General features: G+C 39.2%; 1 long non-coding RNA gene across 1 annotated transcript; it reads right to left on the minus strand.

The window, feature by feature from the left end:
- Positions 1 to 5,249, minus strand: LOC120357631. Its single transcript, XR_005574644.1, has 2 exons — positions 4,311 to 5,249; positions 1 to 1,831 (listed from the first exon to the last, which is right to left on the minus strand). It is a non-coding gene; the product is annotated as an uncharacterized LOC120357631 (long non-coding RNA).
- Positions 5,250 to 16,176: the final 10,927 nt, after the last annotated feature.

The raw sequence follows: 16,176 nt of genomic DNA on the forward strand, positions 1-16,176 counted from the left end.
ATATATTTGAAAAAAAGAGTACAAAACATATATTTAACCGTTTTCGACATGTTGTTGAATTTTTGGTGAAATTTATCACTCAGTACATGTTGTTGGCAACTTGCTCTCATGTTGCTCTTTATATATAGCAACCGTTGACAGCAAATACGCAGCATATTGGCAGCAAAACGTGCTGAATTCATATGATGTTAAACCAAAGACAAATGAGGCACACACCTTGTTCTAAATTTGCTGAAAACTAATGCTCTTTGTTTTCGGTAACATTATAGCAACAACACAGACAGGTGCCTATCATGGTCAGTATTACTTAGTTTAAAATTGTGTAACAGATAACCTAGTATATGCATTATAATATTTAAAGTAAATTTGATAGCACAATCCTATCAAGCCGTGCGGTATATTGTGTAGATTTTGAAGCTTCGCGACTTAGCGCATTTAGAGCAGCGATGTAACGCTGTCGAGAAATGGCGTGGCAACACACACACACGCGCGCACACACACACACACACATACACACACAGACACACAGAAAAGAAATACACACACCGAATGGCTGAATTTTGTAACGAAAAAAAAAAATTCATTTAAAGCTATCAAAACGAATATCATTCAATAACATATCCTAAAGACAAAAATAACGTCTTTTCGACAGGTCTAAAAGACGTCAGAAAGTGAAACGTTTTTTAGACGTCTTTGTTATAATTTGAATGCAAATGTCGTTTTTGGTAGTTGTGTGCGCGTATGATTCCCTAGATTTTGGATCCGTTCGGAAGGATGACGCTACATGAGTCCTGCGTGAGACTCAGTGCCTTTGAGAATGCAAGAGTGTATGTAGTTACTCAAAGACAAAGAGCAAGCAGTTCCGCCTCAGACATGTAAGCGTGCACACTTAAGAATAAAACACTTACTCCAGCAAGCATTTGTGAGAATCAGACCAGCCTCTCCCTTCAATATCAGACATACGTGTTTTCTGGGATCTATCTACTTAAAATTTACAACTTTTTCCTGTAAAATCTATTTAATTTTATATATTATTATAATACATTAATGTATGTATGTGTATACACACGAACACGTAATGTTATGTATTAATAAATAATATTAATATTTGGTAATTGTTAAGAATACCCACTGCACCTCCTATTTTGACAAAATTAGACTCATTTGTCGCGTTTTCGATCAAAATAAAAGAATCTGGCAAGAAAAAGTGTTGCTCTTGCCCGCGAACCGAGATATCAAGCGTTAAAGTTGGCGATTGCACAGGTTAAGATACCTGTCATCTTGGCGTTATGTAGCGAACTGAGCATGCGCTGTGGTCACGTTTGCATGCTGGTGACCGCATGCGCATGCGTTTTAGTAACTTTGTGGTAGAAATGTGCACGAAATTTGAACGTAAATTTAACGTAGAAACAAATGAAATACAACATCCAGTCAATAAACAGTAGTTAGTGCCTGCACGTGCCTGGCACATCTAAGATGCCACTAACATTGTTTCAATTTGGACACCTTACAGAGTGTAAGAAAAAATTAATAGATTTTTTAATCCAACACGGTATTTTGAAAAATATAGTTAAGTGTAGTCAATGTGGCAGTGATGTAAATATTAATAAAGAAACGCTACTATATCGATGTCAAAAACGATACACTGTTAAGGACAAACATAAAAAACGTTTAAGCAAGTGCTGTACATTTAATAAAAGTAGGAAAGCAGGCAGTTGGTTTGATCGCAGTAATGTTGACGTGGTTACTGTCTGTAAAATTGTTGCATGTTTTCTAATGCTGCGACATCCACGTCAAGATGACTCGCAGGAAGAAACTGGCGTGTCGAAACCTGTAATTGTGGACTGATTCAATTCTTGTCGCAAGGTAATTTATATTTTTTACATACTAACAAGCAAACACAGGGAAGTGTCCGCCTCAGATTAAAACGAGTTTTTTAATATGTTGTAGTACAGATAAAAATAAGGGACACGTATTTTTTTATACGTGCCCCTACGCACTTTAAGGGGGTGAAACACCCCTTTGAAGAAAATCGGTTTTTTTCTTTCGAAGCGTATGCCGTCGAAACTATAAAAGATAGAAAAAAATGTTTTAAATAAAAGTTGAATGGCTTGAAGAGTAATTTATAACAGCGAAAAAAAAAATTAAAAAAAAAATTTTTTTAAATACTTTTCCCCACCACTTACCTATTTTTTTTCAAAATTTATATTTTTTTTATAAGCAAAATAAAGCTTATTTTATTACGAATTTAACGGTATATGATAAAGTTACGATACAACATTCCCATTTTCCAAAAATAATTAAAAACCTCTCTATACGCACGGTACGCGCACCCGTCCGCGCGTAAGTGCGCTACGGAAGTGACTCCCTCCGATTTCGACGTGCCTTTAATATGTTGTACAGATTAAAATAAGGGACACGTATTTTTTACACGTGTCCTAATACACTTCTAAGGGTGAAACACCCCTTTGAAGAAAATCGGGTTTTTTCTTTCGAAGCGTGTATCGTCGAAACTATAAGAGATAAAGAAAAATGTTTTCAATGAATGCATGTTTTTCTCGCATAAGATGACAAAAACATTTCGAGGACAGTCTGTGTCTAATATGAAAACGCAGACATTGAGAAAAACATTTACTACAAAATAAAACGACACTACATTAAAGAATAACAACAATTACGGTGTTGTAAGACATTAATTTCTTGTTTAGAAAATAATATGTAATTAATATAAGTTAAACATTTATTTACTGGTCTACATGATTCGATTAGAATATTTGTTCTCTTCAACATTTTATAAATAAGGAGACTTGGATTACAAAAAATTATTACTCACACATTCCATACCTTCACTATCTAACGCCAGCTCATCAACTAACAACAAAGAACTAACATAAAACTAATTAAAACATTAGTTAGAAATTTCATCTTTTATACTGCATTTATACAATTCAATTAAAGTGTTTATTAAATTCCATTAGTGTAGAAATATGCATAACCACGCTACTGGTGCGTGCACTTTGGGTCATTTCTTATCTTGAAATAGAATGTTTACGTCTCGGCAGTATTGACATGTATAGATTCAAGAGTTACGTACGAGTATGTAAGGAAATGACCCAAAGTGCACGCGCCAGTAGCGTGGTTATGCATATTTCTACACTAATCGAATTTAATAAACACATTAATTAAATTGTATAAATGCAGTGTAAAAGATGAAATTTCTAACTAATTTTTTAATTAGTTTTATGTTACTTCTCTTGTTGTTAGTTGATGAGCGTTAGATAGTGAAGGTATGAAATGTGTGAGTAATAATATTTTGTAATCCAAGTCTCCTTATTTATAAAATGTTGAAGAGAACAAATATTCTAGTCAAATCATGTAGACTAGTAAATAAATGTTTAACTTATATTAATTACATATTATTTTTTAAACAAGAAAGTAATGTCTTACAACACCGTAATTGTTATTTTTTAGTGTAGTGTCGTTTTATTTTGTAGTAAATGTTTTTCTCAATGTCTGCGTTTTCATGTTAGACACAGACTATCCTCGAAATGTTTTTGTCATCTTATGCGAGAAAAATATGCATTCAACTTTCATTGAGAACATTTTTCTTTATCTCTTATAGTTTCGACGATACACGCTTCGAAAGAAAAAACCCGATTTTCTTCAAAGGGGTGTTTCACCCTTAGAAGTGTATTAGGACACGTGTAAAAAATACGTGTCCCTTATTTTAATCTGTACAACATATTAAAGGCACGTCGAAATCGGAGGGAGTCACTTCCGTAGCGCACGAACGCGCGGACGGGTGCGCGTACCGTGCGTATAGTGAGGTTTTTAATTATTTTTGGAAAATGGGAATGTTGTATCGTAACTTTATCATATACCGTTGAATTCGTAATAAAAGCTTTATTTTGCTTATAAAAAAAATAAAAATCTTGAAAAAAATAGGTAAGTGGTGGGGGAAAGTATTAAAAAAATTAAAAAAAAAAATTTTTTTTCCGCTGTTATAAATTACTCTTCGAGCCATTCAACTTTCATTTGAAACATTTTTTTCTATCTCTTATAGTTTCGACGGCATAAGCTTCGAAAGAAAAAAACCGATTTTCTTCAAAGGGGTGTTTCACCCCCTTAAAGTGCGTATGGGCACGTATAAAAAAATACGTGTCCCTTATTTTTATCTGTACTACAACATATTAAAAACTCGTTTTAATCTGAGGCGGACACTTCCCTGTGTTTCCTTGTAAGTAAGTATATATTATATATTTACTTAGTTAAAATACAGTAAATAAAATAATAACATTATTTCTACTTACAGGTTTGTGTGTTCTGGGCTGATAAGCATAGCGAGAAGCTTGGTGGCCCAGGACGCATTGTAGAAATCGACGAGGCAAAACTTGGCCGGCGTAAGTACAATCGTGGTTGACTCGTCAAAGGCCAATGGATTTTCGGAGGATACGAGCGAGACACAAAAAAGATTTTCGTCGTTCCAGTGGAGGATTGCACAACGGACACACTTTTAAAGTGTATAAAAGAGTGGGTTTTACCAGGAACCACCATCGTGTCAGATTGTTGGAAGTCTTATGATTGTTTACAACATGAAGGCTTCCAACATCTGACAGTAAACCACTCGTATAACTTTATCGATCCTCAAACGGGTAAGAAATATTTAAAATATATCTACCGTTAATTTTTGCTTAAGTATATTATATTAATATTTTTGTATTTTATATTTTAATACATTTTTATATTTACAGGTGCTCATACCTAGCATATAGAGCGTGTTTGGGGAGAGATTCGGGGAAATATCTCAAAGTTTGGAAGAAAATCTGAACATTTTGAGGGATATTTATCCAAATATCTTTTCAAACGCGCCTGTAGACTGGAACGCGTCGAAGCCTTTTTTGATGTCATCGCTGAGATGTATCCTCCGATGTCCACCTGCGAGCCTGCAACCAAAGCCGAGCAAAAGCCTGCAACTAGTACCGAACAACCCAGCACTAGCACGGCTTGCTAATGCGTTATATAAATTTGTCCTTAACAGTGTATCATTTTTGACATCGATACATTAGCGTTTCTTTATTGATATTTACATCACTACTACATTGAGTACACTTAACTGTATTTTCCAAAATACCGTGTTGCATTAAGAAATCTATTAGTTTTTCCTTACACTCTGTAAGGTGCCCAAATGTATTGTGCAATATTTTAGTGGCATTATAAAAAATTTATTATATACTAATAATTTATTTAAAAAATGTTAAATAAAAATTTTGAAATTTATGAATCTGTACAATATTTCTTATAATAACTTAACCTGAATCTTAGTTTTAAATAAAAAATTGTTTTGCATGGAAGTTGAAATTACCGATGTCTGTTTTACAGTGAAATTAACTTTTATCTTAATTTACATGATACAAAGCACTTTCCACGTGGAGCGAAGTCCATCCCCATCCTACTTTCTCCACCCCAATTAAAATAACAATTAATTTGGCTGCAAAGCAGATATCTGTGGGGGAGGGTACGCTGGGAGTGGAGAAAGTGGGATGGGGATGGACCTCGCTCCACGTGGAAAGTGCTTTGAATCATGTAAATTAAGATAAAAGTTAATTTCACTGTAAAACAGACATCGGTAATTTCAACTCCCATGTAAAACAATTTTTTATTTAAAACTAAGATTCAGGTTGGGTTAAACGCATGCGCATGCGGTCACCAGCATGCAAACGTGACCACAGCGCATGCTCAGTTTGCTACATAACGCCAAGATGACAGGTATCTTAATCTGTGCAATCGCCAACTTTAACGCTTGATATCTCGGTTCGCGGGCCAGAGCGACACTTTTTCTTGCCAGATTCTTTCATTTTGAGTGAAAACGCGTCGAATGAGCCTAATTTCGTCAAAATCGGAGGTGCAGTGGGTATTCTTAACAATTACTGAATATTTTATATAATTAAAATAATTTAATTATATACCCAGTCAACAAAATGTTACTACTGTGTCGACAGGCTGACGGCAGATTCGATCAAGACGTGTTGGCAGATTGAACTCAACTAATCTCAAATTCTGTTTATATTCTGTTGACAGAACCTGTGGACATTCTATGTCAGTGAAATGACAGCACCAGGCGAGCACACCGTGCTGCCAGCACATAACGCCAGATAGGCGGTAGAATTCGAACATGACATGCGCAACATAATCTGACGGCAGACTGCTAGCACAAATTGAGCACCCCGTGCTAACAAGATCTGATGTCATGCTGGCAGTAGAAATAAAAAATTTTTATTCAAAAATTTTTATTATAAAAAAAATTTTTTTTTCAGTTTTCTTGTAGATTTAATTTTTATTTTTATTATAGATTAATCTAATTTGCATATATTCTATTTTACTAATTACAATTAAGCATTATTTTACAATTTTTAAAAACGCACGTGGTCGGCGAGATTCAAATCTAAGATTTCGGGATAATAACCTAATACGCTAATACTTAGCTAATCGTACAGTTGTGATATCGTTAATAAAAAGTTATATTTGAAGTAAACCTAATTTGAACAGGAAGAAACTTAGGTGTTGAGTATCACCCGAACATTCTCACTAGCCCTTTGATTATTTAGCTTTAAATATTTTTAAAATAATGTATATAAACCATATAAATAATTAAAATCTGTTCCTACTCAAACTAATATAGTCAAAAAAACAACAATTGGAAATAGTACCAGAGTATAAAAAAACATTGATGTAAAAGCACGCTTGGAAAAATCAATTTTACAACTAATTGTTAAAAACAATTTACTAAAAATTGACTGTAGAGGAAAATTGATTATTTCAATTGATTTTACGAAAAAAATGACTCAAGAAACATATATAATGCTTTTTTAATTGTTATAAACAAAATTTATTTTTGCAACATTTCTTTAGTAATTTTTCTCGTGGAATCGATTGGCATAATCAGTTCTCTTTTAGAGTAAATTTTTAATAATTTGTTTATATCAATTGGTGCAAAATTGAGTTTTGGAAAGTTTTTTTTACATCAGTAATGTTTTTTCATGGTTTTGGTCCTATTTCTAATTCTAATTTTTTTTGACTATTTTTATTAGTCAGACCATAGCCAGGAATGGGTTTTAATTATTTATATATGCGGACAGATAGAAATCTCCACAAATACAATGCGGATAGATACAAATAAGATTCCTGTACGTAATCGCGGGCAGATGCAGATAGAAATTGCAGCGTATAGAATACAAACAGAAACAGACAAAACATATGCATAAAGAAATTGATTGATCCAATAATTAATCAAATGCATAAAAAAATGGATCAATCAGTTTTTTTATGCATGCAGTTATGCAAATTTGTCTAAATAGGCCCTTAATAAATTTGTGATGAGTGATGTCACAATTTAAAAATATGCAAAACAGCACGGTTTGCTTCTGCTGCCAACGTGACGTCAGATCCTTAGTACGGGGTGCTTGATTTGTGCTGACAATCTGCCGTCAGATTGTCGCATAGATCTTGCTCGTTTTTTGCCGCTAATCTGACGTCAGGTCTTGTCAGCACGCGGTGCTCGATTTCTGCTGCCAGTCTGCCGTCAGATTGTGTTGCGCAGGTTATGCTTGATTTCTGCCGCCAATCTGACAACAGTCCTATCAACACTATTTGCTCGATTTCTGTTGGAATTAAATGCCAACAGTTTCTGTCCTATTTTTGACAGCAGTTTGCTGCACCGCAGATATTGCAGAGTTTGTATGAAATCTGTTGTCTTTCTAGCAACAGAAATTGATAGCCGACTCTTCAAATAATTTGTTTGTTCACGTTTGGCTAACAGGGTAATTATAATAAAAAGTATAATACCACAAGTATTGTATTAATCTTACAAGTCACAGATAGAACGATTTTCTTTATTTAAAAACTTGAGACACAAGACAGTTATTGTGCGTTCCTAAAAACAAAAACTTGTCATAAAACTTGTCTTAATGTTATAAGTCAGCCTTTCTGCTTAGGCTCTATATGTCAAGAAAATGTTTCTATTAAAAATTTTTTACATTGAAAACAAATATTCTATTTTTTAGTGGTACCGACTTGATTCTGAAGGATTTGCCTCTTATATACGGCCTCAAGAAGATACTCTAAAATGTAGAGGAATATCGAATAAGCATGAGAGGTTAAATTTAAGACAATCCTCTTAATGCTAAGAAAAATTTCTTTTTTTATCAAATAACGTGCAATAAAAATAACTTTTTTTGTTTTTTAATAATCTTATTATTTTTATAGCTTAATTCTGTATTGACTGTTTTGCATATAAGATTTCTCTATTTTACTAATTACAATTACACATTATTTTACAATTTTTAAAAACGCATCGGCGTCGGCAGAATCCCAGTACCTACGATTTTGGAATACCTAATTTGCTTATATTGAGCTAATCGTACACTTGTAATATCTTGAATAAAAAGTAAATTTAAAGTATATTTAAAGTTAGGCTGATTTGAATAGGAAGGAACTTGCGTCGTGACCCAATCAGTACACAACATTTTTAAAATGTTTTTTAAGTATTGTTTTACTTGACGAAACGAATACACAGTTCTCTCACGCAAAGACACTCGTTATTACGACGCAAAAGAAAAGAACACTCTTTTATAAAAAGGAACACTAAATTTAATTTAATAACTTTATACAAATAAATCGTGGCGAAATTATACAAAATATCTCGTGACAGCTCTGCGTCCCAAAACAGAACAATAGCCGGCCGCGCTTCTTTTATCAAATTGATCGAATTTCTTTCGGCCAGCTTCTCAAGCTCAGCCAAAAAGTGGGCATAACACTGCCCCCATTTTAAAACTTGTCGTTTTGACAAGCACAAAAAGTTTTCATATTTCCAGACCTCCTGTCGTCTCCAGGATCCATCTGAGTGTTACTGCTCTCCTTCTTGAGCTGCTGCTACAAGATTCCGAACCACTTTTTCTTGGATTTAAACGACATCCTGGAATTTTTGATTATAAAAGAAATCCTCCTCTCTCGAAGAACAACCTTTCCAGAGAAATTCTCTCTGAAGAATTCTTCTGAGGAATCTTCTTTCTTTACAAAGACTTCGAGCAAGGTGGGGGTATCTACCGTGAACCCAACGTCTCGAAAGACTCACCAAGCTCCTGCTTCGGCCTTAGCCCTCAGTCCCACAGGGAAAACCATGGCTCAAAAACCTGGGGCCAGGTAGTCTTCTTTTCGTTTAAATAACCAGAAGACTTGTCTTTATAATCTCAGCGTATCTTCAAACGCCCAAAAAGAAGTGATTCCCAGCAATCGTCTGAACAGGACTTTTTTGTCTTAAAAAAAAAGTACATGCAAAAAAACAATTTTATAAGATAACGAATTTAACTAAGCTCAGAGTATTTTTCCTAAAAAAAATTTATCTCTCTTGAAATGAAATTAACCTATCTAAATGTACCACTTTATTTTTATGCCTAGACGATTTCCGTATATGATAAAGTACGTCATTTAATCTTTTGACAATTTCAAACAATCCAATTTCAACTTAAAGAAGCATGATCTGTTCTTATAAGAAACTTTCGTCCGTACGAATAGTGATGAAAAGATTTTATTGACTCTATAATTGACAATAATTCACGCCCAGTTATACAATAATTTCTTTCAGACTTACTCAACACCCTACTAAAATAAGTAATCATTTTTTCTACTCCTCTCTGATTTTGAGATAAGACCGCCCCTATTCCATGTTCCAAAGCATCTGTGTCCAGAATAAACCTTCCTTCTTTAGTGGGAAATGAAAATATTGGCAAAGTAGTTAAAAACTTTTTCAACAATTTGAAAGCTTCTTGGCAGGCATCATCCCATCTGAATTTACTCAAGTTTTCAGTTAAGACAAATAAAAGTTTAACAATAAGAAAAAATGCTCTCACAAATTTTCGATAATATGAGCAAAAGCCTAAAAAGCTTTGGACTTGCTTTTTATTTTTAGGAATCGGCTAATCCCTAATCGCAGCAATCTTCTCAGGGTCAGTAGTGATTCCCTCCCTGAGACATGACCCAAATACTTAACCTCTCTCCCGAAGAAAGTACATTTTTTAGGATTAAGTTCAAGATTCGCTGCTCATAAAGATGAAAGGACCTTTTTCATATTGATTAACATCTCAAAAGATTTTCCAAAAATAATGACATCGTCGAGATAAACAATGCAGATTTTGAAAAATAGCTGTTGAAAAACTTTCCAGCTGTTTAAAGGTAGCCGGTGCATTACAAAGTCTAAAAGGTATAACTGTAAATTGTCATAATCCTTTTCCAATCAAAAAAGCAGTTTTCTCTCAATCCTTAGGACAAATTTTAACTTGCCAGTAATCACTCTTGAGATCCAATAAAAATACACAGACAGTATCACTTGAATTTTATTTAAAAAGGAATTAAAGATACCGCTACTTGGGTTTTACTTAAAAAATAAATATACTATCACTTGCATTTTATTCGTTAAAAGTAGTACAACAGTTATTTCAAACAGCAATATATTCTCTTTATAACTGCCGCAATTTAAAGATTTCATACATTTTTTGGAAAAAATACATTTAGATTGAATTAAAAAATAGTACCACTTGAGTTTTTAAAAAAATTATAGATAAGGTGCGCGCGCACACACATAAATTGGCACCTTTTTTTTACCTTTTTTTGAAAAGGTAATTTTGTACTTATATCACGCGTTTTTGTAGTGTTAAGTAATATATTTATTTTTTGTGATGTCATGATTTCAACTTACAAGTAAGATTATAATGTGTGTGTGTGTGTGTGTGTGTGTGTGTGTGAGGAATAAAATGTTTAAATTTTGGAAGCAGAGCGGAGGTCTGCAGTTTACTCCGCAAGGAATAAAATATCTTATGTATATATATATATATATATACGAGTATATATATTAACAGTATTTTAAAAATCTAGTTTTTAAAATAATTAATCGTAAAAGAAAAATAATAAATAAACATCTGATTGTGAATGTGAATGTAAATACTTTTATTACAAAATTTTATTATTCAAGTATTGCAAATTTATTACAATATTAAATTATTTTGATGGGAAACAATTACTTGGATAATAAACATCATAAAAACATTTAAGCATATAAATTTTTTATAGTTTGCACAATGAATAAATGAAGGAGTATTACATATACATTTACTTTTTGTAAGTCTGGGGGGAAGCATATTTCGTTGACGTTTCGAAACACATTTCTTTCAGGAATTCATTTTGATGTAAACTTCCAAGCGTACTTTATCATATCTGTAAAAGCTCTCGCTGATAATTGTGAAATAAAGAATGAATCTTTATTGCATCTTCTCGCGAAAAGAGCTGCCAGTTTTGTTGTAAAACTTTAACAGAATTTTGAATTCTTTGAATGAAGTTTTTAACTTGTCGGAAAAAGTACACATCGCATATTATTACCTATTTATTATTTCAAATATTATTACTTGAATTTAAATTCCATTCAAATTAAATTTAAATTAATGTTTAGAAAATGATATTAAATTAAATTTTCTATTTTAGAAATTTGCATACTATATCAATATAAATATTTCAATATAAATATAAATATATCAATATAAATATTTGCATACTATATCAAGATAAATAAATGTATTTATTAAAAAAAAAATATTGCACATAACCGGGAGCGAACCTGGATCTTACGATCGTGAAGTAAGGACCTAACGCACGGAGCCGTCTGCACTAGTTGGGAGAATAGTTACCGGAAAGGCTCATATGGCGCACCGCGGTATGGCCAATTTTTACAAATTTATTATTTTGAAACTAAGGTCTATTCGATTAAACGCCGAGAGACGTAAACTTTTTTTTGTCTCCAGAATAACTAAAAAAATTGGGATCGAAATCCCAGGGTAACTCACCTGATCCTCCTCTTGTGAGTGGGGAGATATCTTTCTCTCGCATTGTGACTATTGAGGGATCTCTTGTTCTCTGTGTCTTTCTATTAGCTCGCATTCGTGGCTGAGTCTTTCAGTTTATATACACAATCTCTTTGGATAATTACAAGCGTTAAGCTCTTATCCATGGCTTTGTTAGTCGTCGTCGATTTTTAATGAGTAATCAAGCCTTTCCCCATATTATGCTTAGAGAGTTGCATTTCAGATTCAACAAACCGGCAGTGACAATCATATTGAATTGACAATGACTCAACTAATAATTCATTAGAAAGATGCGCTTTTTGTTGTTAAAAGTTTTCTTTTTTATTGTATTGCTGATGATGACTCCAAAGAGAGTCAAAACAATCGAATGTAAAAATTGTTAATACGATTAAAAAATATTGATTTTGCGCAACAATAACCGCGCCTGACTCTCACGTGCCTCTATTGATTACTAATTTATGATTAATTTTTCAATTATAGAAATAGTAATTATTTTCAGTCAATCGATTAAAATAATTACAATTACATAAATTGTCTAAATTCAATAATTTTATTTATTAAAAATTTAATTAATGCCCAAGATTTATTTTAAGAGAACTAAACAATTTTAAACAATAATAAGTCGCACCGGACTACTGAAATTAAATATGAGGAGATTTATGTTAGTCACAGCGGTTTTTAGTGCTGAATAATATTAGATGTACAACTTTGCTTCCGCCGTTTTTTTTCGACATTTGAAGCATTATTGTAAAAAACTGGTTATACATTTACGATTTAAAATATTGTTCATTGCTGTCCACTACTTTCCCCCATCTTTCAGACACCCGTTTGGACACAGCTCGATTGGACACCAACCAATCATTTTGAATTATCAAACCTAACCTAACCTTTTTTTTTTTTATAGTTGGGAAACGCCTTTATGGGTCCCCGGTCCTGTGGGGACAGGAACGCGGGGTATGTGAGACTCGTCGACCTGACTAGCCGATATACTCACTAAAACCCAATTTTTCCGGCATCTGGGCTCGGGACGGATTACGGGATCGAACTAAGCATGCACCGCGATCCGTCCTAGCCCCAACGGGTCCCCGTCCGAGAGCAGGAACCCCCCTCCGGAGTTAGCGGCCAAAGCTCGACCGGAATCGAGCCCCAGCCGCCCGAACCGGGAAGCTAGGAGTGCGCCGGATCCCCCCGGAGGAGGGCCCTAGTACGCACTCCCGCATCCCAAGCCCCGAGACGGGGCAACTACCCCGCCGCTGATTCCGCCCGAGGCGTACCTCCTCAACAGTGGAGAGGGTAGGGCCCTCTGTCCGGTCTAGCCGGCGATGTGAGAGTCCCCCCTCCCCACTGTTCCTTCTCGGCTCGACTCAGACCCCTGGGGGGGGGGGAGCGATGAGCCGCGCCAGCGGGCTCTCTCGGCGACGATAAATGTCATCGCGACAGATGCCGTCGCCGGGACGCCGGCGAACTCTAGCGGGCAGGGAGAGGTCGGCGGAGCCCACCTTCATCCCGCTCTGTCCTACCCACTGAAAAGGGTGGGTGAAGAGGGAGGGGGGATCCGCTATTGTTGCCGTGGATATACCCGCCTCTGTCTCCCCCCCCTTCGTCTCCTTTCCGGTGGGGCCAGAGGGTCGTTCTCCCTCTGTCTCTCCGCCTCCTCCTTTCGCCTCATGACAGCGAGGCAGAAGGAGTTCATCGCGTCCCAGCCCTCGGGCCCGTCTAACATCTTCCTCACTATAGCAGGGAGGGAGAGGTCCACCCCTACCCTGTCAGTGAGGGCACGGCGCTCTCCGGTCCATGCGGGGCATTCCGCTAGTGTGTGCTGCGCCGTGTCCCTCTCTTCCGGGCAGTGGAGGCATTTTGTGGAAGCCTCCCGCCCAACCTTCTCGTGCAGGTACTCTCCGAAGCAACCGTGCCTGGAGAGCACCTGCGTCGTGTGGAAGGAGAGACTCCCACTTCTCCTCCCAACCCATTCCTCAAGGACGGGCCCGAAGGCCTCTATCACCCTGAGTCCGGCTCTGGCGGGAAGTCTTTCCCGCCAGTGCCGGATCTCCTCTAGACGGGCCGCCTCTCGCCTCGCTGTCACCATGCTATGCGTGACCGGCTCGCCCCTCTGGGCGAGCCCCTCCTTCCATTCGTACATCTCGGTCAAGAACCAGGCCACGTACACCCAGGGGGTCGAGCCAGCTAGCACACATGCCGCCTCCCAGGGGATGGTGCCATACGCCCGCGCGACCCTGATGGCCATTCTTCGCTGTCCTCTATGCAGGAGTCTGCAGTTCTCTGCAGAGGCCATCAGGGCGTCGCACCATACGGGTGCACCGTATAGCGCTATAGAGCGCACCACCCCCATGTAGAGGCGGCGAACCTTCTCGCATGGGCCCCTCAGGTTGGGCATAATGCGGCTGAAATTGGAGACCGCATCGCCCAACCTGGAGGCCAGTCTCTCAAAGTGGGGTTGAAAACCCTATTTCGAGTCGAGGATCAGTCCCAGATATTTTATCTGGGACTTCACCTCGACTCGGGTACCCTCCACCAGTAGCGACTTATATCGCGGCCTTTTCTAGCCCCCCGAACCAGATGGCCTCGGTTTTTTCGAGGGCCACCTTTAGGCCCAGGAGGCGTATGCGTCTCAGTACGAGACTGAGGCCTTCCCTGGCCGTGCGTCTCGCCTCGCCCCAGGTATCTCCGGAGATGACGACCAGGGTGTCGTCGGCGTAACACACCAACGACACCCCCGCAGGGAGGTGGAGGTCGAGTGCACGGTCGTAGCCCACATCCCACAGGATCGGTCCTAGAACCGATCCCTGTGGCACCCCCCTGCTGACCATACAGCGCATGGTGCCGCCATCCCGGTCCCGGCACGTGACCACCCGGTCGCTGAGGTAAGCCCCAACCAGCTCTTCCAGATAGGGAGGGACGTTGAATCTCCTGAGTCCTTCCCTAATCTTACCCCAGGGCAGGGTGTTGAAGGCATTGGCTATGTCCAGGCTGACAGCCAGCACCACCCTACCCCGGGATATCGCCCTCTCGACCCGGGATTTCAATCGCCGAATAGCTCCGACGGTTGACCTCCCGGTCCGGAACCCGAACTGATTGTGCGACAGGTTGGGGCCCCCCGACTCCAGGTGGTGCATGAGGCGAGACGCCACCACCCTCTCGAGGAGTTTGCCCACGTCTGCCAGTAGGCAGATGGGGCGGTAGGCCGAGGGGTCGCCCGCGGGATGACCCGCCTTGGGTATGAGGACCAACCTGGCCTCCTTCCAAGGGGTGGGGAACCGCCCAGACAGTAGACATCTGTCAAACAGTTGTCTCAGGCGGTCCCCCAGAGCTCGCAGGGCTATAGCGCATACCTTCCCGGGAATACCGTCCGGGCCCGGAGCGGTATTCTTCCTCTTCATTCTTTCTATCGCCCTGTCGAGCTCCTCCCTGGAGACCCTGAGGCCCTCGTCCCAGGCTATCCTGGCCTCTATGGCAGCGGGGTCGTCCCGCGCGCGATTCACCTCCTCATCGTCCCCCGGGAAGAGTGCGGACGTAACGTCGCGCAGGAGATCCGGATCGAGAGTTTCTGTCGTGGGGGGCGCCGCTGGCCGGAGTTTATTCCTGACCAGCCGGTAGAGACGCCCCCACGGATCTCCATTCAGCGTTTTAAGGAAGTCCCCCCAGGCATTGGCCTTCGCTTCCGCAATGGCTGCCTGGAGGGATTTCCTAGCCGCTCTGTATGTTTCGTACAGAGCGGCCGCCGTCTCCCGATCCGAGTTCCGTTTTCGGCGGCGGTGCCTGGCGTAACAACGACGCGCGGAGTTGCAGCTTTCATGAAGAGCCGCAATCTCCGGCGTCCACCAGTGCACCGCCCTCTTCCCCTCCCGAGGGGACGACCGGCGGCGAGGCATGGCCGCGTCGCATATCTGCGACAGGGCCTCCCCGAACCAGGCCGCCTCAACCTCCACGTCGCCCTGCCCCTCTGCCGGGGGCTCCTCCCATGACTTGGCGATGGTAGCCGCATGCGCCGATTCGCCATTTAACAGTTTTAGGGCCCATCTGGGAGGAGCCCTCGCATCTCTCTCGGGATGGTCGGGTCTGAGCCTTCTAGATCCCGGGGAGGAGACCTCTATCACCACGTACCTGTGGTCGGAGAGGGTCTCCTCGTCCGAGACCATCCACCCGCTTATCTCTCGGAAGGCTTCCGCCGAACCGAGGGTCACATCCACTACAGAGCTCCCGCGCACTGACACACAGGTGGGCTCCGACCCCCGGTTGACGACGTGGAGGT

The sequence above is a fragment of the Solenopsis invicta genome, chromosome 4, assembly GCF_016802725.1.
Source record: "Solenopsis invicta isolate M01_SB chromosome 4, UNIL_Sinv_3.0, whole genome shotgun sequence".
NCBI classification, from domain to species: domain Eukaryota; kingdom Metazoa; phylum Arthropoda; class Insecta; order Hymenoptera; family Formicidae; genus Solenopsis; species Solenopsis invicta.